Source organism: Caretta caretta, chromosome 1 (assembly GCF_965140235.1).
Source record: "Caretta caretta isolate rCarCar2 chromosome 1, rCarCar1.hap1, whole genome shotgun sequence".
Taxonomy (NCBI): domain Eukaryota; kingdom Metazoa; phylum Chordata; order Testudines; family Cheloniidae; genus Caretta; species Caretta caretta.
The window spans coordinates 185028570-185052882 of record NC_134206.1 but is presented as its reverse complement, the minus strand read 5'-3'; the positions used below and the strand labels follow the sequence as shown (position 1 = coordinate 185052882).

Here is a 24313-nt window from a genome sequence, read left to right as displayed (position 1 = left end):
GATTTGTGGCATTCACTGCATCAGAGAACCCTCTAAATGCAGCAGAGAGATTCATTGTGCATAGATGTCTGTGGAACAAACCAACTAAATCGAGAAAAGTGCTGCATATGTTTATTCTTTCTATGTAGAGAGGAGGAGAAGAGGAACATTTGCAGATGTTTCCTAAATAACTAATCAATTAAAATGAATGATGCTTGTTTTTATTAGGAAAGTTTGTATTCCTTCCCATCTTCAGGTAAATCAGTGAGAATGCATGTTGGAGTTGTAATCTGATTGGGGCCTTATTTTTCCCCTGAATGCTGCTTTTCCCCCTAACAGGCAGTTAAAAAGAAGCTATCAGAGATGCTTTCAGCAGAATCATAGAAATGTAGGCCTTGAAGGGACCTTGAGAGTCATCTAGTCCAGTCTCCAGCACTTATGGCAGGACTAAGAATAGAAGAATGGCCATACTGGGTCAGACCAAAGGTCCATCCAGCCCAGTATCCTGTCGACAGTGGCCAATGCCAGGTGCCCCAGAGGGAGTGAACCTAACAGGTAATGATCTAGTGATCTCTCTCCTGCCGTCCATCTCCACACTCTGACAAACAGAGGCTAGGGACACCATTCCTTACCAATCCTGGCTAATAGCCGTTAATGGACTTAACCTCCATGAATTTACCCAGTTCTCTTTTAAACCCTGTTATAGTCCTAGCCTTCACAACCTCCTCAGGCAAGGAGTTCCTCAGATTGACTGTGCGCTGTGTGAAGAAGAACTTCCTTTTATTTGTTTTAAACCCGCTGCCCATTAATTTCAGTTGATGTCCCCTAGTTCTTATATTATGGGAACAAGTAAATAACTTTTCCTTATTCACTTTCTCCACACCACTCATGATTTTATATACCTCTATCATATCCCCCCTTAGTCTCCTCTTTTCCAAGCTGAAAAGTCCTAGCCTCTTTAATCTCTCCTCATATGGGACCCGTTCCAAACCCCTAATCATTTTAGTTGCTCTTTTCTGAACTGTTTCAAATGCCAGTATATCTTTTTTGAGATGAGGGGACCACATCTGTACACAGTATTCAAGATGTGGGCGTATCATGGATTTATGTAAGGGCAATAAGATATTCTCCGTCTTATTCTCTATCCCTTTTTTAATGATTCCTAACATCCCGTTTGCTTTTTTGACTGCTGCTGCACACTACGTAGACGTCTTCAGAGAACTATCCACGATGACTCCAAGATCTTTCTCCTGATTAGCTGTAGCTAAATTAGCCCCCATCATACTCTATGTATACTTGGGGTTATTTTTTCCAATGTGCATTACTTTACGTTTATCCACATAAAATTTCATTTGCCATTTTGTTGCCCAATCACTTAGTTTTGTGAGATCTTTTTGAAGTTCTTCACAGTCTGCTTTGGTCTTAATGATCTTGAGCAGTTTAGTATCATCTGCAAACTTTGCCACCTCACTGTTTACCCGTTTCTCCAGATCATTTATGAATAAGTTGAATAGGATTGGTCCTAGGACTGACCCTTGGGGAACACCACTAGTTACCCCTCTCCATTCTGAAAACTTACCATTTATTCCTACCCTTTGTTCCCTGGCTTTTAACCAGTTCTCAATCCCTACAAGGATCTTCCCTCTGATCCCATGACAACTTAATTTACGTAAGAGCCTTTGGTGAGGGACCTAGTCTAGTATTATCTAGACCAGTGGTCTCCAAACTTTTTTGAGCACGCACCCCCAATATATGTATATTTATTTATGTATAAATTATATACATGTACTACTGTACTAATATATTGTGTAAATTATAAAACACACACAAAAATAGAAATTAAAAAACAGAGATAAAGATGAAACAAACAATATTTTTAAAACAATTTTTAATTTTATTAAAGGTACAAAAACCCTTTTTGCTCTCACTAAAAAGAATTATTAATAATAATATTTGTAGTGAGAGCAATGTGATTGAATATGCTTTATTATTTTTGAAAATCTGGTTTAACACTTTGTGATACAGCAGGCGCTCAGGGTGAGGGTGCGGGGTCTGGGAGGGAGTTAGGGTGTGGGAGGGCGCTCAGGGTGGGGATGCGGGAGGAGGCTCAGGGCTGGGGCAGGCAGGAGGTGCAGAGCACTTACCTGGGGCAGCTCCTGTTTGGTGCAGGGGGCTTGACGCAGCGCAGCACCACCCCCATGGCCATGATTCTGGGAGCTGTGATTCTGGGTGCTGCCCCACCACAAGGCAGGCCTACCGGAACGCAGGGGCTTTAGGGGCTTCAGGGCCCTGGGCTAAGGAGGCCCCGAGTCCCTGACCTGCGGCTCTAAAGCCCCTTTTGGAATGTGGCCTTGTGAGCATGGGCCAGAGGACTCAGAAGGAGCAGGGGCAGCTGCGCAGCCAGCTTCAAAGTGCCGCTTCCCTCCAGCTGGCTTTGAAGGGGAAAGTGCTGCTTCTTTCCAGCAGCTGGCTGCACGGCTGCCCCTGCTCCTCCACGGGCAGGAGGACTCAGGGCCGCCCCCGCTACCTCCCCCACTCCGGCGGTGCTCCTCCTGCTGCATCGCCCTTTTGCTCCAATGGCACTCCTCCTGCTGCGCCCCCCAAATCGATTGTCTTGCACACCCCCTGGAGACCACTGATCTAGACTATCCCTGACAGGTGTTTGTCTAATCTACTTTTAAAAATCTCCAATGATGGAGATCCCACAGCCTCCCTGGCAGTCTATTCCAGTGCTTAACCACCCTGACAGGACGTTTTTCCTAATGTCCAACCTAAACTGCCCTTGCTGCAATTTAATCCCATTGCTTCTTGTCCTATCCTCAGATGTTAAGGAGAACAGTTTTTTCCTCCCTCCTCCTGGTAACAACCTTTATGTACTTGAAAACTCTTATGTCCTCTCTCAGTCTTCTCTTCTCCAGACTAAACAACCCCCCCCCTTTTTTTTTCCAATCTTTCCTCATAGGTCATGTTTTCTAGACATTTAATCATTTCTGTTGCTCTTCTCTGTACTTTCTCCAATTTGTCCACATCTTTCCTGAAATGTGGAGGAAGGACGAAAGTGCCAGAGCTAAAATTCCCCACCAGTGCATACCCTGCATATTGTGATACTCAGAATTCTGTTTCAGAACCCAAATGTTAGGCATGGTGAGGTTCCACATTATATGGGTTTTGCCAACTAATGGCCCAAACGCTCCCAATTACTCCTATTTAGGACAATTACCAGTCCCTTGTGCTTGCTGGAATCCTCACATTCTCCCCAAGGATGCTCCACCTAGCTGTGTATCCCCCCTGATCTCCCACAACTCCCAACCTAATTTCCGGGTGCAATAACCTTCATGATCCTGACACTCAAGACAAGACAGGCATTCTTTTGACTGTCGACCCGTAAAGGCCACCCATATAACAGCTTCCAGTATAATTCCTGGTAAATAGAACTCACCCAGTCTTGCAACAAGGACCACATTAGAAGCTGACCTGTCCTACAATTTCTAGAACCTTCTTGTTCTCACCAAGCCTGGATACAAGACCGGATCAAGGACAGTCCTTGCTCAAATTTATTCAGAAATGTTTTATAAGAATCTCAAGTTAAAATCCCTGCTTGTATTATGCCTTACAGCTTCCCTTTAAAGAGAAACAAAGTAATTTGGAGGAATATTACCTCATAATAAGCCTCCACACAAAGGATTTTGTGACATGCTCTTTTGTGCTGCCTCCAAAATCTTTTGGGAAGTGTGAGCATGAGCACTATAATGCCTTCTGCTTTCATTGGAAACACTGGTTTTCTCCCCTTCATGCTCATTTTCACATTGGATACTTGCTGTCAGTTGGACGGTGCCTTTAAGATTTACACTTGCTTTTGGGGTGATGTGGAGCTACATTATCCTAGTGAGAACTCTAGGAGGTACTCTGTGCCTTAGGAAGCAAAACCCATTTCCCTCTTGGGCAAAAGGCACATAGAGGCTGCACTATTTCTGTAAGATGGTGCAGCTCACTTCCCTCTCTAGGTACAACTAACTCCAGAAGTTCCCTCCTCTATGGGCACACCTAGGCAACAGCTCCCAAACTCCCACAAGTGCAGGGACTGCCATCATTCTTGTACCTGACCCTTGCCAGTGGAGGCTACTTGCTCCTTCCCCTAGATCCAAAGAAAGGCCAGGGACAGGCTGTCCCATAGAAAGTGACAGCAGGACTCCAATTTACCACCCAGAGTATTTCTTTCAGAGTAGTAGTATTATTTCAGAATAATTTGCTTTATACCAGGTTACAGTGTGTTGTATCAAGAGACAGATCCAAACTAAAACACAGGATCTGAACACCCCCAATTTTGATATCAACTTTATATCTTTGGTCCATCTCTAAAAAATAAAAAAATATAATAATTCTACTATGCTCTTCTACAGCACTTTTTACCTGTAAATTTCCAAGCATTCCCTCAATTTTATAGAAAGAGAAATGTAATTACAACAGAGAGTTGTAATGACTTGCCCAAGTTCAGCTGTCAGGCCAATGACAGAGGTAGGAACAGAACCTGTGATGAAATCCTGACCCCATTCAAATCAATGGGAAAACTACAGTTGACATCAGTAGGGCCAGAATTTCACATCAGGTCAAGTGCCCTAGCCGCTGGGACACAGCTATATTTATAACTCCGGAAGGTATAATATCCAGTTCTTAATAAGTTATTCATACATTAGCTAGCAAAAATCTGAACAACCTAAACAATATGTGCTTTACTTAAAACAAACAGCTCATTTTCTATCCACTGAAGCAAAACTGAGGAAAAAGAAGTGAGAAAATGATGGGGCAAGCACAATCCTTATAAATCTCACTCTGAATTGCTTAATATTCTGAATCCCTACTTCAGGGAGATCAAAACCCTCTTAGCATAGTTGAGTAGCACTGATGTCTGAGAGGGAGAGCCTACTGTATATTTGGATGCTTGAATCATTGGTGCAAAAGGAAAAGAGAAAAGGACTTAAAATTCATGTTATGTTGTGTGTGTGATTTCATACAACATGATGTCTCACTGCCAAACAAAAACACAAACAAATGAAACCTAGAAGCATTTGAAGTGGTCACAAACTGGCGAAAGTCTCCAGTTAATCAGTATTCAAGTTACCAGTGAACCATCCAGTTCATTTCACTTCATTATAAATCATTACATGAGAAATGGAAAAATATCAAAACTACTAATGATTAAGACCGCCATTATGCAGATTTGTATAGGCATCAGCTCCTTTTAAGTTGTTGGAACCAAGCCAGTGTTCCATTCTCTGCCTAAAGCAGGCTGGAGCAGTTGCTGAAAGGACAGAAAGTTTAAGCTCTCTATTGCAAACAAAAATGTGCCTTATGGCAATATCTACAATCCAATTGGCTCAGTATACAGTTAGGGGCAGATCCTCCCCTGCATTACCTTATGGGAGCAGGCACATATGCTCTTAGATTTATCATTTTATAAGAAGAGGTGTTCTATATTCCTTGATCAAGTTAGAACTTCAAAGTCTTTTTATGTTATTGCATGCATGGCATTATATGAAGGGGGAGGCATCACGTATCCTACAGAAAGGGACATAGTTAAGTCATTTTTAATGGACGGGCCTGGTGTTGGTTTGAAAATGCAAAAATAAATAATTTTCCCCCATGAAATACATACAATATTTTAAACACAGAGGCATTGTTTTATGTATATAGGAGCAGATCTTCAGCTAGTGTAAACTGGCATAATTCTATTGACTTCAGTGATTTACACTAACTCAGGATCTGGCCAATAGTATGCAAAGACAAAGAATTCCAATTAAAATTCCGAAGTGGGTAACTAAATTCTGCCTGACTGTATTCCCCGTGAAGTTTCAAATGCTTCTCCACTCGCTGTTGTAAACTGCTGAATGTAGACATGGGCCAAACAGTCCAACCCCCTTTAAATTTTGGGGGAAGAAAGTTATTTAGCATCCCTGGGTATGGATCTGCTCCCAAAATAATTACTCCAAGTTGGACAAATAACTAGAAGGGGCCTATTTTCCACTTTTAAAGTGCAATTTTTCTCTGAAAATGGTTTTGTGAAAGTGTCATAGTGGAGTGTAATATTTATTGTCTGTTCTACATCAAATTTGCCCCGATTACTGGTAAAGAGAGGGTATTTTTTCATTGCCATGGGTGTGAACAACCTATAATCTGAAAGTCAAACTGGGTTCTTTTTCTAGCTCATGTATCATGACCAGTTATAAAGCATTGGTACAGTAAGTGACAAATCTGTGTGAACCAGAACAGAATACGGCTCAATTTCCCAAAGCAATTAGTTCTTGGAGACTAAGAGGAGTGAAAAATTTTAGGAACTCATTTTTGTCACTGAAGCAAGACGATAGGACTGAATACCCAGAGAGAATGGGCAGATCTACTGAGCAAGGTGTTATCATTTTTACAGGCTCACTTTTCTTAATGTAACTGGACTTTAAATTTGTAGAATGGTTTGGGACTTTTCAGGATAAAGGTACTATAAAAATCTAAGATTATTTGCTTGCTGAATATTCATGAAATCAGTTACAACTTTGTTATTTTTTGAAAACTAGAATCTCATTGTTTAGACGTTGTATACAAAATCACAGAAAACTTAACACTTCAAGGTAACTTTTTGTCCATTTATACTCACGCACACACTATGTATGTAATAGAGCGCCATGTGTGTAAAGAAACAAAATGTTACTTTGAAGTATATTGTATTTATTTTTCAGAATTTGGCAATCAGAATTTTGAGGGGCAACATTTACTTTCATTGACACCCTCCTCCAGACCTCACAGCCAAATTCAAACCTGATGTAAGTGAATACTAGTATATCAACTTCACTCTATACAATGAAAATAAACCTTGCATTCTAATGCCCCTCCATACCATACAGCCTTGCTCTGTCGGAGCTTCCTGTGTACTACTGGACAATGGTTCTTTGGTGTTGCACCAGGGAAGAAGTGAGGTGCTACGCTGTGGATCTGCCTTAGCAGAGCAGGTTCAGGAACGCTGGGAGTTTCTGCCACCTCACAGCCTGCAGTAGGGGCCATAACACAGGTCCTTAGCTGTTCTGTGGCCTGTGGAGGAAAGAGAACCCCAGCGCACAGCTTGGCTGCTTGAGCTGTATGCTGATTTCCAATATTTTCTCTTCAGTGAGGACAAAATATTAACGCTCTGCCAATGCACCTCAGGTTTGGACTGCATCACCTCTGCTGTCTGAGTCTTTCATTGAATGGAAACTGTGTGATACAGTAGTTTTGTTATATGATATTCCTTGGGATGTTCCTAAGCTTAAAATCAAAGCTTGAATTTTACCCAGCTCTCCAAAGATAAACGACTAGTGAATAAACCATAACTATGAAAGGAATAATGTAATTATTGCCTTTTCCCTTTGTATAAGTTTCCTTAATAAAATAAAATACATTTAAAAGAAGTTAAGATTCATAAGTCACTAGCTATTCATATAAATCAGTTCATGTTTGTACTGCACTTTGAAAATGTAAATCACTGTAGATGCAGTAAATACTGTACTATTATTATATGATCTTTAGGCTTTCAGTACTGTCTGTCAAATTATAACCCATCATCGCTGCTAGTGTAATCTTGTGTCATCGACACCATACTTCCACGAGTTAACGTTCTCTCTCTCAGTCGTATATTAAGGTGCAACCTTATATAATACACAATACATTTGCATTACTTCAGTGCTAATTTCACCATTAAACTCAAACAGTATAAGGCCACAGAGAAGCCTAGATTTTCCTTTATTCTGTGAAGGGTCAAATGCATGGGCTTTTAGCTTGGTACAGTATCTTTTTTATGTATTTATGTAAAATAGCAAGTGGAATGATTAAATGCCTCTTTCACTTTACATCTTAGTGGACAACCTCCAATATATTGTGTATCTGCCGACATTGGGGGTTGGAGAGGATCAGGAGTCTAACTTGCCTTTTACGTCTTTATAATTATTAAAACTTTAGGAGTTAGCAGTGCAAAGTTAGCCTAATTTTGTATTTCATTTTGTTAGAATGTGTCACTTTCATTGTTATTTACAACAATTCAGAAACTACACCTTGCTCTCAAGTGCCCCTTTCTTTTTTCTTTGATGGCTGTTAAGCCATTATTTGGCTTACTTACAAATAAAATCTTCCATCTAGAGAAAAACACAGAAATAGAAGATTATTTAATAGCATAAGAAAATCTACTCCATTGCAAGCTATCTTCAAATAAGTTAAAAGTAATTTTATCGTTGTGTGGCTGCTAATATGAGTAAAGTTATACCAATGCATAACTGTTTACAGGATTGGGCCCAAATCCAAAAAGTGCAACTCATTGGCCTTTTGAAAAACTGAGGATTTACAAAAAATCTTTCCTTCAGTAAATAATTTCAGAATCTTTGTTTTCCAGGCCAGTAGACTAAACTAATTTAGGTATGTTTCAGAGTAGCAGCCGTCTTAGTCTGTATCCGCAAAAAAGAAAAAGGAGTACTTGTGGCACCAAAGAGACTAACAAATTTATTTGAGCATAAGCTTTAGTTATTTCACTGCACATGCATCCGATGAGCTGTAGCTCACAAAAGCTTATGCTCAAATAAATTTGTTAGTCTCTAAGGTGCCACAAGTACTCCTTTTCTAATTTAGGTATATTTCCCTCATTAGTTTTCAATTCTATATCTGTGGATAAATTTAATCCCTAAATAAACTTTTAGAAATATTTCTGGATTACTTACACATTTCTCACATTACTACTGTACTTTTCCCTGGTTCTAACCTTGTGTCTCAAACTCAGTCACTGGGTATTCTTTAGATTATAAGAGATTGAAGTCAGTGGTTTAGAGATCCAAATAAAAGATTCGTTACTATCATAAATATATATTTCCAGTTATAACTAGACCTACTTGGGCTAGAATGAACAAATATCTGATATTGCATGAAGAAGGTTCTACAGTAGGCTTTGCTGTTTCACATCTTCTTCCTATTATATTTCACCTTGTCAAGGATGCTAAGAAATATCTTTTCTAATACTATGACAAACGCATGAAAAACTCTGAATAGTCAATTTAGGGGGAAAAAAGAGGGTTAAATTAGTATGTTGATGAAATGTTGGATGATTTAGAAGAAGATCAGTAACTTATTTTGATTTCACCAGAATTTGAATGAAATCACTTTTACTAAAATTAAGTTTTTTAGTTTGAAACTCTGTGATATAGAACCTAGTATATTTGCATTTGCCTACCAACAAATAATTTTACAAATTTTGTTTTTGAATAATCTGGTTGAATAGAAATAGGATTGGAGTAGAAGACAATTTTGATTTAGTCTTTTAGTGATCTTTTGTATTTACATTTTGTGATCTCAAAATTAGTATGTTTCTATTTATTTGTTACCACGCTGCAACAATAAAAGGCTAGTTGTTCTGGGATTTCCTATTGAATAATCTAACAATGTAAAAAACAGTTTTGATATAACTTCTAATTTTTAACAATTTAAACTGTGATCTGAAGGATAACACGTTTGTATTCACTCACCATCTTAAAATGAGACCAATTTGAATAATATAAATTTCATATTGAATAACTAGGTGTAAATTAACTGTAATTTGATAGGCCCTGATTCAGTACCGTATGTAAGGACATACTTAACACCATCCCTTTTCAGGATAGCTCTTAAATACGTGCTTAATGTTAAGTTATTTGCCAATACAGTGAATAGTTATTGATTAATCAATGTGTTTTGAGAACTCAGTGATACTTATATGTATTCTGTATGATATCATTGCCTCAACAACGTATGGAATGTGCTTGCCAGTTTTTTTCCAATAGTTCATTTATTGATCTAAAAAACATATTCATTTGCATTCTGACAGTCCAATACACAGGTGCTGACTTTTGGTTTTGCTGGGGTGGGGTGCTCCTCTCTGCCCCCTCCCCTCCTGTGTGAGTGGCAGGCAGGGCCTCGGGGGAAGTGCTTGAACAGGGAGCAGGGTCACAGGGTGGAATGATGGGTGGGGCCTCAGGGGGCAGGGACCCACAAAAGATTAATCTGGCCCTGCGGGTGCAGAGGGTGCTTGAGCCCTGGAGCACCATAGAATCGGTGCCCATGGTCCAAAACATACAAAATACTGTATATATTTTGTGGAATGAATTCATCCAGCCTAGCTGTCAGTACAAGATAGGAAACGTGGGGGATGGCAAAGATGCCTTTCCAACCACAGGATTTTGATTTTCACAGTCATTGGTCCCAGGCAAAAAGTTATAGCAGTGAAAAAAACTGTTTTTATTGTATGTTGGCTGCCTATGGCTCCTAAGGAACTTCCTTGCAGTCCATCAGGGATGCCTTAGTCCAGTGGTTCCCAAACTTGTTCCGCCACTTGTTCCAGCAGCTCCCATTGGCCTGGAGCAGTGAACCGCAGCCAGTGGGAGCCGCAATCAGCCAAACCTGTGGACGCGGCAGGTAAAGAAACCGGCGCAGCCTGCCAGGGGCTTTCCCTGCACAAGCGGCGGAACAATTTTGAGAACCGCTGCCCTAGACGTATCCCTTTTGCTTCAGCTCCAGCCGATATACTAGGGCTTGAAGGCAGATGGTACAGAGGCTGTTTTGGCAACTCTGTGCTAGCAGAGGATTTCCCTCTGCAGGGGGAATCCTCAGTGGTCAGTTCAACTAGCTTTAAAACTATTTTGTGCTATTAGAGTGGAATCAAGGATTTGGCCCTGTAATATTTTTAACTGGAATATTTGTTACAATGGCAGATAACAGGTGAACAACCTTCAGAATAGGTAAATTCTCCCAATTTTACAGGGTATCTTACAAGTGGCTCAGTAAATCTGGCACTCTTATGGGATGTATTATCTTCTTAATATGTGGAGGACGTACATGCATAACCTCTGCTAGTAGCGGAGGAAGTTACATGCATAAATGACCATGTGCTGAAAGAACAGAGCCTTCAGTTTGGAAAGCTAGATTGCACGTTTTCAGGTAAGCACATATTTACATACGGAGACCACCTGCTAATCGGGGTGGGGGGGAGAAGTTTTAAATTTCTGGGACATCACAGTGCCACTCGTACTAGAAGTGTCATACAACCATTGATTGGTATCAGTCAGGGGCGACCCTAGGGGAGGGCTTGTGGGGGATATAGTCACCCCAAAATTTGCTTTAGTCCCCCTCCCCAGGTACACCCATTTCAGCACAGAGGTCAAACATTATGGACAAGAAAGGGTGTCAGGTTAGGTATTGCCACTATTCTCCAGTGCTGCTGAAGGCAGGACTGCCTTCAGAGCTGGGCGGCCAGTGAGCAGCCACCGCTCTCCACTCTGCCTTCAGAGCTGGGCAGTTCACCCCCCCCACACCAGAATACATTCCATGCCCCCCTACCGTTAAAAAAGATAAATAAATGTGTGCCCACAAAATGTGTAGTGCAGCCCCCACCCCCAATTTTCTCTCTAGCCCATCTCCGCCCCTCACTGGGAAGAGGCTAGCACCACCCCGGTATCAGTAATAGTCTATCATAATGTATTTTGATAAACGAGAAGTGCTGCAGGCTTAAAGGCAAGTAAATATGAATACATGCATTTGAAGTTCCCTCCTGCTTTCTACCTATCCACAAGCTAGTGCAGGGGACATTTAATACTATGAAGTATTTTACAAAGCAATAGAATGCCTTGCAAGTGTATTAGTCACACCATTAATAATTATTCTTATTTAGTTAACAGTAGTACTCACTGTGTACTACGTGCTTTCTAAACACTGACTTGGTCCCTTCTCCGAGATGCTCATGGTCTAAGGAATAACCTACACTACATTCCCATGGTTTAACCAGATGATAGCTAAATAATAAAGGAAAAAGAGAGTCAATTTAAAGTATATTTGGCCCTAGTTACTCAGCAAAAATTCACATTTCAGTATCTGGTCTGGTCAGTGTCTGGACACTTTTTAGTATATACTAAGGATCTGATTTTGATAAATGAAGTTCAAAGAGTGGGATTTAGACCTCACTTACTCTCATACTTAGTTTTACTCACTATTAGCATTAACATTGCCTTCAGGGGGAGTGTTCATAGTGCATAAAGTTAAGCCAGTATGTGCAAGTCTTTGCAGGATCAGGCTCATATCTGCACACCTGGGCACTAACATTTGCTCAGCAGAAAAGAAATCTGCAAGATTGAGTTCTAGGGGGACACCTGCCATGGTGCTACCATTAATGACATACTGTGTGATTATGTAGCCAGACTAATGCAATTAATGTGAAGCTGTAATGTAAATGAACTGTAATGTAAAATTAATGTAACTGAAAAGTTGAAATTTTCTCACAAGAAAGATGATCTGACTGACACAGAGAGATTTATAAAATTTAGTTTTAATAAAAAGTTCACTACCTTTGGAAAAAGAAGTGTTTTAATTCTAAGGCTTGCTACTTCAGACATTAGAGTAAATTGATGGTCAGGTTACCATCAGAAACAAGTGCTTTTGCACTACTCATGTATGTAGGTGATGCTTCCAATGCAGCACAGCTCTATTGCTGAACCATCATTTTCTTTCTGATTGCTGCAAGAATGGAGAGAATACAGGACTAGTCTGCATTTGTGAATCTGGTAGGGATCAGCCCCACACTTCATTATACTGCACACACTGCCAAATGAACAATCTCAGACAGCTGCACATACATAGGCATTTTTTTAAAAGATGAATAGGCAATGTAGTGTAGTATAGTAGTATTTCAGAGGGTAGGACTGAGACTTTAAATAACAACAAATTGATGAACTGAGGCAATGTTTGCTAATCTACCCGCATTAACTATCCAACGAGGTGGACTTAATTTGATCAAATTCAAAACAAAGAAAAAAACTGTAGAATTTCAAAAGTAAAGGAAAAGCAATAGTTCTCTAGATGTTCTGTTTCAGAAATCATCAAATGCATTCAATCCCTGGCTCACAGTGATACGTAAGCTTCTCATAAACTTACTATAACATGGGCCCCAACAATATTGCAGAGTTGCAATACGTGTCTTATCCCTATTCATGGTAGCACTTAAACATGTGCTTAAACACATTCTTTAGTGCTTTCCTGAATCAGGGCCCAATTTAAGAGGTTGTCTCTATTATTCAATATTTATTCTGCTTGCACCCACAAGTGCAAGGCACTATTCACACAAACAGAAAGACAGAGTCCCTGCTCTGAACTTTCAAGAGATTCTTAATTTGTACAAGCAAGGAGAAGTTCCCCACCTTGTGCAGTAACTGGAGTTCTCGGAGATGTATGTTCCTATGGGTCTAATGGGAAGTGGAGCTCCCATAGGGACACTACTTGAAGAAGAACTGAATAGTACACCAACAGCAGAAGATACAACCCCAGTTGATTGGGGTGCTTATAACCAAATCACTTTTATTATAGTAATGAGGGAAACTATACAGCTTCTGTTGTGAGTTCGGAAGGTGCTACTGATATACTTTAAGTTGTTGCAAATTCAGTGAGTGGTCTAGAATTACCTGTGAATGCAACTGTTCTCTTACTAAAAGTCCTACTATTTCATAATAAATGTGGAGAAGTTCATTCTGTGTCCAAAGTCAAGGCTAGAATCCCTGATTTTCACAGTGGAGTCAGAGAATTTAGCATAGAAAACATTTGGTCAGAATGAGGGGGCATTGCCCTAATGTGCCAGGAAGTAAGGATGTGTGTGTCACAGTCACACAAAGACAATTAGCAAATTGGTTTCCTATGGTCTTGTTGCCAGCATTCCCAATAGCCACACTATGCTGCAAGGGACTTCTTATACAAAAGAGAGTCCCAAAGGGACTGGAAACCTATAATAGCTCTCAGAAAGTACTTGGCACGATATCATGAGGTGGAGGAGAGCCAACCTGATGGTAATAAAGGACTCATTTCTTCTTAGCTTTACTAACTCCGGAAATATTGGAAACAGATGCTTCAAAGAATGACTAGGGGCTACAAAATTCAGCAGTCTTTGGAAACTCAGAGGTTGTTTTTAAGCATAAACAACTTAGAGTTGCTTATCACTGAAAAGGACACAACCAATTTCAAAATTACAGGAGGATCCTACGTCCAGGTCTTGACACACAACAGGGCCATAAAACTTTACCTGAGTTGTGTGGAATTGGTTGTACAAGGTCAAACAGGAGGACAACACTAATGTTAAAGAATCTAAAGTTGTGTCTATGATAACCAACAACAGGGACAATATTTAAATCACACCCACTCTCCATCCCCAAACATTAAAAACTGTCTTTGTTCAGTACTGAAAACTGCATCCGTAGAAGAGCCTGTAGATGTTATATTTTAACCCTTTCCTGCTGTTCACTTCCTATATTAGTTTTAATATTGTCACAGACAACTGATTCTCTATTGTGTCTATGCATGTGGTTCAAAAAAAATCAGTGATAACTGACGGAGAGAGTTTTGATTTCATGAACACAAGTTGCCTCATTTCTGGACGGTTAAGAACAGAATACTTCACCTGATCTGTCCTGGAGACCTATTAGCAAAAGAAGTTTTGATTGTCTTAAAATAAATAGAATAGTTTCTTAAAATCTTGTCTGTAATTTCTAACTGTCCATAACATATTCCCATAGTGATTTGTATGCTGGCCTTTGTTGTCCAGAATCCTCATCTCTTATCCTTTATCAGCTGGAAAGGGAAATTGCATATTATGGTAAATTGCCACTCCTGATACTTTTTTTCCCCTCAACTGGTAGTTTTCTATTACAGACTTGCATGAATTCAGACCTAGAAAGAAACCCAAGCATCCTTGATTGAAGGGATTTGATTCATTCTTTCTGAATTCATGCTATCTAAATCACAGCAGGATGACTTGTAATCAAAGTTTTTCAAAAAGAACATAAATTTGGGAAAAAGGAAAAGGCCATTCAGCCCTTTGCAAGTCATCTTGGTTAACACAGTTCCTCCAGAATAGTACCTCGCTTCTTCTTTAATGACCTCAGTACCTTCAATTCCAAACTTGGCTCAATAGGCTATTGAAAAATTGTATTTCTCTTCGAGTGAAAAGTACTTCCTTGTGTCGGTTCTGAATTTCATTTTTTTCACTCTCTTCCATTTATACTTTTCCATTCAGTCTTTTATTCTCAGCCAGTGAGTCAAGTGTTATTGAATAAGGTTTTTCCACCCTGTATTCCTGAGAGTAGATGAGTTTGTAATTTTTTTAAGATGAAAAAAATAACTGGGCCAAGATTAGATATAACCATTTAGGATACTGTACACTTCAAACCAGATTCCCCTCATGCGTCTATGTCTTTCACCTACACTGTGTTGAGGGATGTGTTTTAAGATTCCTGTACCTATGAATCACTGCGATTAAGTTTATTGCCCTTTTTTCCTTTAATATTGTTGGCTCTATTTCCCCTCCACCCCGATATGATAAACATATTGCAGCATAACATTAGCTGTGAAAGATCTTTGTCTTTCTGTTTTAAACTAGTGAACCTGTTGCAGTATTCTCATTGCTTTTTCTAACTGTTTCTTATTTAAGAAGGAGATACATTTTTAATCCACTTTGTTCAAAGCTCAGACATCTTTTGTGTTAATCTCTTTGAATAGCACAGTGATGTTTTATTTTCTGGAGGAAGCCAAATTATAATCAGTATAGAAGTGTATCTGGTGATAATTTAAAAATCAGGTAAATTATCAAATACAGTTAGGTCTATATATACAGCTATATTTTGAAATTAAGATATCCTAAGTATATTACTTTGTTATATGAATGTGAACATTAATAGGCCATCTTAGACCCATCTCCAAGGTCATGCTTTGCAGATTTGGTATTATTTTATTGTTATTGGGGATACTGTAAACTTCAGGTTTTCCCAAGGTCATCTTTATTCTAAGACATTAGTATAATTAGTATCAATTCAGTGTTTCATGAAGTTCATGCTGGAAATTATTAACTGTGTTTCAAGTATGAGAGAATGCAAGGGAAGACTCAGTAATCTTTTCGTTTTCAAAGGCACAGCTGATTACTCTAGTTTTCTGGTTAGTGAGACAGACGTACATTTCTTATTAAAGGTGTTGCTAATAAATTTCTCTTTTGTGAATAGTAGAGAAAACATGTCAAAATTCTGCAATACAGAGTATATTTAGAAAAAATTCATCTCAGTTTTTACAGGGCACTATTAAAGTCCACAAAAATCTCCCGAAAAGAAAAAAAACAGAAATATATATGCCATTGGATCTCATTTAAATTAAGCCCAGCAGCAACAAAGCATCAAGCTCAGAAGACACGACAGCAATATCTTCCCTGACTGTTAAATAGAAGCTTGCTGTATTTCCTTTAAAAAGCCTGCACCCTTGATACTGTATTTACATACAAAGATAAATAACTCCCCCAAATGCAAACCAAAACCATAGTAAGATCTTAATAAGAGTCAGACACTTGTGGATGCAGTCCACCCAAGTAAAATACAATTGATAATTCTAGGGCAGATTCTGATGTTTTTATTTACACCGAATATGTGGAGAAAATGCCAGGTACTAACAGGGTCTTTAATCTAAAGGAGAAAATCATAAGAACCAATGGCTGAGAATTAAAGCTAGACAAATTCAAATTAGAAGCAAGTAACACATTTTTAAACAATGAGGATTATTAGCCATTGGAACAGACTACCAAGGGATGTCTTCAAATCAAGATTGCAGCTTCTTTTCTGGGCAATATACTTTAGTCAAACACAAGTTATTGGGCTTCAGTACAGGAGTAACTGGGTGAAATTATATGCCCTCTGTTATATAGGAGCTTGGATTAGATAATCTAATGGTCCCTTCCTGGCCTTAATAGATTCACAGATTAAAATTTATGAATAGCACATTAAACCATGAGTCATCCCACTGAAATCAGTCAGGTTATAATAGTATCTTAAGGGACTACTCAGCATGAAAAATGGTATCACTAACTGCTCTTTTATTGGAGGTGGGGCGCTTAGTTATTTCCAGATCTGCAGGGGAGCGTGAAGTTAAAAATAAGGCTCTTCAGATAACACTGAAAACCCAAGTAAATTTCAGTCATCCCACACCTACCTTTTAGAAAGTGCAGTATTCAAAGTATAGGAGATCACAAAAATAGTTTGCCACCTAAGTATGATGTAAATATGAAATTAATCATTTTTTGGCAATGAAGAGTGGGAAAGAATCTGTAGACAATCATTTAGGGTATGTCTGCACTTCAATGAAACACCCACAGCTGGCCTATGTCAGCCTACATGGGCTTGCAGGGCTTGGGGTGTGGGGCTATCAAATTGCAGCCTGAACCTGGGCATTTATACTTCAGTTTGATAGCTGGTGAGCCCGAGCCTGTTGAGCCCGCATAAACTGCCATGGCCCACCTCCGGGTGTTTTATTGCAGTGTAGGCATACCCTTCACACACAAAAATTAACAGGTAAAAAGGAAATGTTTCTGTCTTGTTTCTTATATGTTCCATTTATTCCTCGCTATTGGAAATTTCTAGATATGAATAAAATGTAGGAACTATTATGACCCATGTCAGCACTCTAGAGATTAGATAAAAATGGTCATTACAATGATATCCTTTCCCTTTTAGGCTCTTTGATGGCTGGCTTTATACAGAGATTGATAACTTCAGTATTAAAGGTTATAAGACACTGAAGGCATCAAGCTCTTTATATCGATTTATCTATATCTATCTATCTTAGAAGGGCTGTATAGGTGTAAACACATGCCACACTTTTTTGCCTGTTGTACATGGAATCTGAGCAGAAGGAAGGTAACATTTTATCCTTTTACAACCTTGGAGATGAATTGTGTGTGGGTGATTTTCAGAGAATCCCTTTCTCTTTGTGGAAAATGTAAGGGTTTCTTTCAACACATAGGACCCTCAGATCAGAAATTCTCCTAAATGTAGGACTGTAGCATCTTGGAGCTTTTGTGTAGTCAGGAAAAACATGCAGCATGCTGAGAAAGAGGCAGAGCTGGTAATATTCCTATTTCTTTGCTTAAGTGAAGACAAAACTATTTTGGAACCTCTGTATAAACAGCTGGTGCCTCCTGAAGCTGCTGTGTAGACAGATTAGATTTTTTTTTAAACAGTCCTAAATTCCCCAACATTTCATAAAAGGCCATTTGGACTTTTTCCTGGACTGAGCCTCCATGCTAGTATTATGTTTAGAAGTAGGAAAGAAGTTCTGTAGTGTGATCTTGGAGTCAGGGTTAACCTCATTCTTTAAGTTCAGATGTCTTGCTCTCTGTTTCTTTCTGTTTCCAGGGTTATGCCGAGACCTCCAGCTTTAAGACTATCTGAGAAGTCTGGATGCAGCTTGGAGACTCAGTGCATTCTTGAAACAGAGCAAAGGAGATTGGGAAAGAAAAGAGAGCATAAAATAATCATCAAGTCATTATAGGGTGGGAATCAATTCTCATAGTGTAGATCAGGGGTTGGCAACCTATGGCACGCGTTCCAAAGACGGCACGCAAGCCGATTTTTAATGGCATGCTGCTGCCTGCCGGGTCCCAGGCGCTGGCCCCACTCAGCCAGCTGCCGAATCCAGGCCGGAACCCTGGCAGGCAGCAGCGTTCCATTAAAAATCCTGCCTGCCCCAGCCCGCTCTTCTCCCCCACCCCCCGCCCCAGGCAGGGTGAAGAAGCTTGGTCCTGCGGGCTCCTGCTACAGAGCAGGCAGGCTCCCCCCTCCCCTGCCTCTTCTGCCAGCGTGCTGGGTTCCTGCCCCTCCTCCTCTCCCTCCCTGCTGCCAATCAGCTGATGGCCCTTGCGAGGGAGGGGGAGAAGCAGAGCCACAGCACTGCTCTGGGGAGGAGGCGGAGAAGAGGTGGGGACGGGGCCTTGGGGAAGGGAGGTGGAATCAGGGCATATCCCCTCCAGCCCCCTGCCGTGAGCCACTCGGGGACGGGGGCTGGGAGCACCCCCACGACCTCAGCCCACACCCCCAGCCCTGATCCCTGCACTCCCTCACACACACACACAAACACACGCAGCCCTCTGCCCTGACCCCTGCACCCCCCTCACATGCACCCAGCCCTGACTCCAGCACCCCCACGCATACCGAGCCACCCCATGCCCTCTCTCTTGCAACCCCCACATTCCCTCCTGCACCCCTTGCACCAAATGGGAGCTGCCCAGGTAAGTACTCCACACCCAAACTTCCTGCCCCAACCCTGAGCCCCCTCCCTCATTCTAGCTCCTGGCCAGACCCTACACCCCAACCCCCAGCCTGGTCCTTCACCCGTGGCCCTGTGCTCAGTGCACTCCCACCCTCAGCTCAGTGCAGAGAGAGAGGACGAGAATGGGCTAGAACCAGGGAGAATGTAGGTACCCACTCTATGTGGGCAGGGCCAGGATCCCAGACCAGCAGCGGGCTGAGTGGGGCCAGCAGCTGGGACCCTGACTGGCAGGAGCCGGCGGACGGAACCCCAGACCGGCAGTGAGTTGAGTGGCAGCGGGCTGAGCCGCTCAGCCCACTGCTGGTCTGGGGTCCCGGCCGCCGGCCCCTCTCAGCCTGCTGCCGGTCTGGGGTTCTGGCTGCTGGCCCCTTGCCAGCCGGGGTCCCGGCCGCAGACCCCACTCAGCCGGCTACTGGCCTAGGTGAACAAAACTTCAGGCCGGCAACGGGCTGAGCAGGCTGGCGGCGTATGATCAGCATTTTAATTTAATTTTAAATTAAGCTTCTTAAACATTTTGAAAACCTTGTTTACTTTACCTACAACAACAGTTTAGTTATATAATATATAGACTTATAGAGAGAGACCTTCTAAAAAAACGTTAAAATGTATTACTGGCACGCAAAACCTTAAATTAAAGTGAATAAATGAAGACTCGGCACACCACTTCTGAAAGGTTGCCGACCCCTGGTGTAGATGCTAATGCATTTCACAGGATCTCTGGAGGAAAAAAATCATAGCTTACAGAGTAGTCCATATTCTGGATTTAGGCTGCATATGTTTAGGTCTGTAGGAAAATCCTCAGGTTGGTAAACTGGTGAGAGCTGATTAAAACTGGGGAAGGGAGAGAGGAAAAGCGTTGTAATTTCCTTATCTGGTTTGAGTGAAAGCAGACACAAATTTGTTTTTAAGTTACAACTACAGTTATAAAGTAGTCTATAAAATAACTAGCTGTTTAAAATGCTGTCAGACAAAACTGCTGTTAAGATTACACACTGATCGCTCTATTTATTATTAGTGGTGAATGTGAGCAAACATACAGTAGCTATCTTTGAGATGTTTCAGAGGAACAGCCGTGTTAGTCTGTATTCGCAAAAAGAAAAGGAGTACTTGTGGCACCTTAGAGACTAACCAATTTATTTGAGCATGAGCTTTCGTGAGCTACAGCTCACTTCATCAGATGTTTACCGTGGAAACTGCAGCAGACTTTATATACACACAGAGAATATGAAACAATACCTCCTCCCACCCCACTGTCCTGCTGGTAATAGCTTATCTAAAGTGATCAACAGGTGGGCCATTTCCAGCACAAATCCAGGTTTTCTCACCCTCCACCCCCCCACACAAATTCACTCTCCTGCTGGTGCTAGCCCATCCAAAGTGACAACTCTTTACATAGTCAAGTCGGGCTATTTCCTGCATAGATCCAGGTTTTCTCACATCCCCCCCACCCCCATACACACACAAACTCACTCTCCTGCTGGTAATAGCTCATCTAAACTGACCACTCTCCAAGTGAGCTGTAGCTCACGAAAGCTCATGCTCAAATAAATTGGTTAGTCTCTAAGGTGCCACAAGTACTCCTTATCTTTGAGATATAACTCTTCCCTTATCTCAGTCACTGTTTAACAGTGCTGGCCCCCTTTGCCCCCCGCATATTCTAGGACTTCTCTGTTGCTTTGTGGTTTATCTCTCTGTCAATATCTCAAAGTACTGAGGTACATTAATGAGATCATGTGGAAGAAAAATGAAGGCACACGCAAAGAACTGGTAATGCTGAATATTCTTTTGATATTAAAGGAGCCGGGGAATGGAAGCACTGCCCAGGTAATTCGTACAGTTTAACTTGCTTTAATAAAACAGATGCTTTAGTCAATTTTTTTTATTCCTATACCAAAACCAAGATAAAAAGGAAAGGGGAGAGAAAAAATGAGAGTAATCTAACAGTTCAGACTGTTGAAATTCTGTGTGATTAAATAAAAATGGTCACATTTAATTTAAACTAAACCAAAATGATCAAATCCTCAATACCTCTGTTAATTTACTGTAAACCCATTTTTATATTTAGTTCCACAGATGTCATTTATACCTCTTTATATCAGAGCCTTAATAAAAAAAGAAGTGAAGTGGGCACGGATACGCAGTGACATTTTTAAAATTTGACTTTTTAAGCATCCTATTATACAAACTCCTGAAGTTCCCAGTGCAGCTGCCTGGAAGCAGCACTGTATCCTGTATTACGTGCAATGACTTTTGGAGATGTTTTGAGGCATTGCTAAATAAAGCTTTGAACATTTTGGCACAATCATTTCACAAGTGAGTCAGTCGAGCCAGAATCACCCACATATGAGCAATAGAATTGAATATATTAAATAATGAATTTGTTTTCTTTTGCTATCTGACTGTTCACATATTATTATATTCATACCTGTTTTTTGTTGTTGTTGTTTTGGTTTTAGTTTAGCAGTTTAAGCCACAGTTATCAAGGCTTACAAGATCTGTGTCTTTTCTCCTGCTAGTCAGGAAAGGGATTTAACTACAGAAAGAACAGTGTAAGGAAAAAAAAAAAGACTGGTGAAATATGTCTGGGAGGGAGAAGGGGCTTCTGTTTTCGAGGGCTGTGAGTGTGGCACAGAGCCAGGTAAGCTAGCTCAGGGGATTCCTCAGCTGTCCACTTAGGGCAAGTTTAAGATCCCTTTGTGCTGCTCTGGCAGGGCAAAGAGACATAAAACCTGGTAAAAAGGAAGCTCTCCATACACAATGCACTTGTTCTTTCTTCTGTTCTCTAGATTTCTTTCTTCTGCACATTTTGGTCTCATTTTGTTATGCTTTCCTCAATGTGGCAGTTAAGGCTTAAGACCTACCAGAAAAAATTTATAAAGGTGTCCCCTCTTTCCCAGCATCAAAGTGCACTCAGATTTTCCACGTTGGAAGTGTAATACACAAGCAAAGGGATGTCACTTAATATTTATGGGATTCAGCATAAGTGCAAACAAAGACAACACCTGGCTCACAAAACTTTAGAATTAACTATCAGTTTTATTTCATTTGTGGAATAAGTAGAATATATCATAGGCACAGTGAGATATGGAATTACTATAATATAAAATGATTTGATGTTTCTTAAGCATATGATCTACATGTCCTATGTTAAAACCATAGGCATAGTTTTACTTCTATATTTGGGGAGACAGCTCCTGTCAGGCCAACTGGCTCACACGGGGGTGGCGGGGAAGGAATTCTGCGCCTGCCCGAGGCTTGCAGTTTGCAAGGGGGGGGGAGGGGGAAGACAATGTCTCCCTGGCCCCTCCAAACTACACCCATGTTATACCTCTTCAAAAGGCATCTCTTAGGAATGATATAACCGAAGGGGTGACATTTTAAAACACCTCCTGAAAGGTATTACTTACTGTAAGTAATAATAAAATTGAGGGATCATACATGCATCTTGAAGCATAAACAGAGTTATAATGTTAGTAAAATATCAGAAATACACCAGACAAAACACAAAGGAGATTGTCTAGCTTTTAAGACACCATTAGAAACCAGTTCAAGCACACTATCTACCGCCATAAAATTTGGAGCAAACTTCTACTAATTTAGATTAAGGAATGGATGAACAAGTTGACATAAAATAAGAACCAAGAGAACCTTCACCCCACACTCAAAGAGGAGCCAAAACTAACAATGTTGTAGGTTTGAAACTATTTGAGTAACTTCTGTTTTATGAGCCCCTTCACGTCCTAATTCCTACTGGGATAATAACAGGTTTCAGAGTAACAGCCGTGTTAGTCTGTATTTGCAAAAAGAAAAGGAGTACTTGTGGCACCTTAGAGACTAACCAATTTATTTGAGCATAAGCTTTCGTGAGCTACAGCTCACTTCATCGGATGCTGTAGCTCACGAAAGCTTATGCTCAGATAAATTGGTTAGTCTCTAAGGTGCCACAAGTACTCCTTTTCTTTTTACTGGGATAATAAACAGTAACGTCTCAGAAAGGTTTGTTCCTGTGGTATTTTCCTTCATGGCCTGAAACAAGCAATACTGGAAATCCCTTAACAGGATCAGAAAATTTGGATCAGATTCAGTCAAGCATTTGGACTTTTGACTGCTTGTCTGAACTCATCCTAATGGTCATTCCAATGTCAGATTAAACATATTCTAATATACAGGAGGACTGAAGCTTACAAGTGAAACACTTCTTTACCAGCCTCCATTCCATAATTCAGAACACCCAAACGATAAAAATTAGCACTTAAGAAGCCAGGGAGTGAGATCCTATGCAAAGAAGCAACACTGCATGATGCAGAAAGATACAGTTTTGACATCAGCAGTTTAGTGTATCTCAGTTGTTATAGCAACTTACAGCAACCAAAAAAAAAAGGCTCCAGCCTGAAAAACCTAGAAATGTCTTTCATCCACATCTCGGCCCTCAACAATGTGGAAATTCAGCCATACCCCCCAAATACTTTCCTGTATAAATGCATAGTTGCAATGAAACTCCGCAGGGTAGAATCATCCTTTTATAGGAAACTTCCCCCTTTTCTAATAGCCAGCCTTTTAATTTAAGAAAGACAAGACACTATAGCCCTAAAGTGGCCATTTAGTGCCCAGCTGCTCTTTACAACATCTCCATTCGTTCCTTACAGTTGGTAGATATTTCTATAACCTTTTCCCCTTTCTCTTATCATTAAGAAGGTCACACATTTTCACACTGTGGACATTGTATGAAGATTAATAAAATAAAAAACTGTATTTTGAGATTGTAGGTCAGTTTAATTTCATGCAGCAGTCACAGGACTAAAATATTCATGCACTATTAGTGAAACAACTGTGGATATCATTTCCAGGATTGCCTAATCTTTTTACACTAGTTTTAGACATGTTCAGGAAAAACCCTACCATTCCAAATAATAATACCATGCTCTTCTTATACAGCACTTTTTCATCCATAGGTCTCCAGGAGCTTTACAAAGGCAGAGTCATTATCCCCATTTGACAAAAGGGGAAACTGAGGCAAAGGGAGGGGAAAGTGACTTGCCAAAGGTCATCCAGCAGGCCAATGGCAGAGCCAAGAATAAAATCCAGGTCTCCTGAGTCGCAGTCCAGTGCTTCAGCTGCTAGATCATAAACTTAAAACCAGTTTTAATGTGTTTGTCATGAAAATGCTTCTAGAGAGAAAGGT

The 24313-nt window shown here is 40.5% G+C and overlaps 1 protein-coding gene across 3 annotated transcripts in view; it reads right to left on the bottom strand.

Moving 5' to 3' along the window:
• The window catches only part of CADM2 (cell adhesion molecule 2), a 1057057-nt gene that overhangs the window by 34481 nt on the left and 998263 nt on the right, over positions 1-24313 (bottom strand). The gene's annotated exons all lie outside the window — the stretch shown is intronic.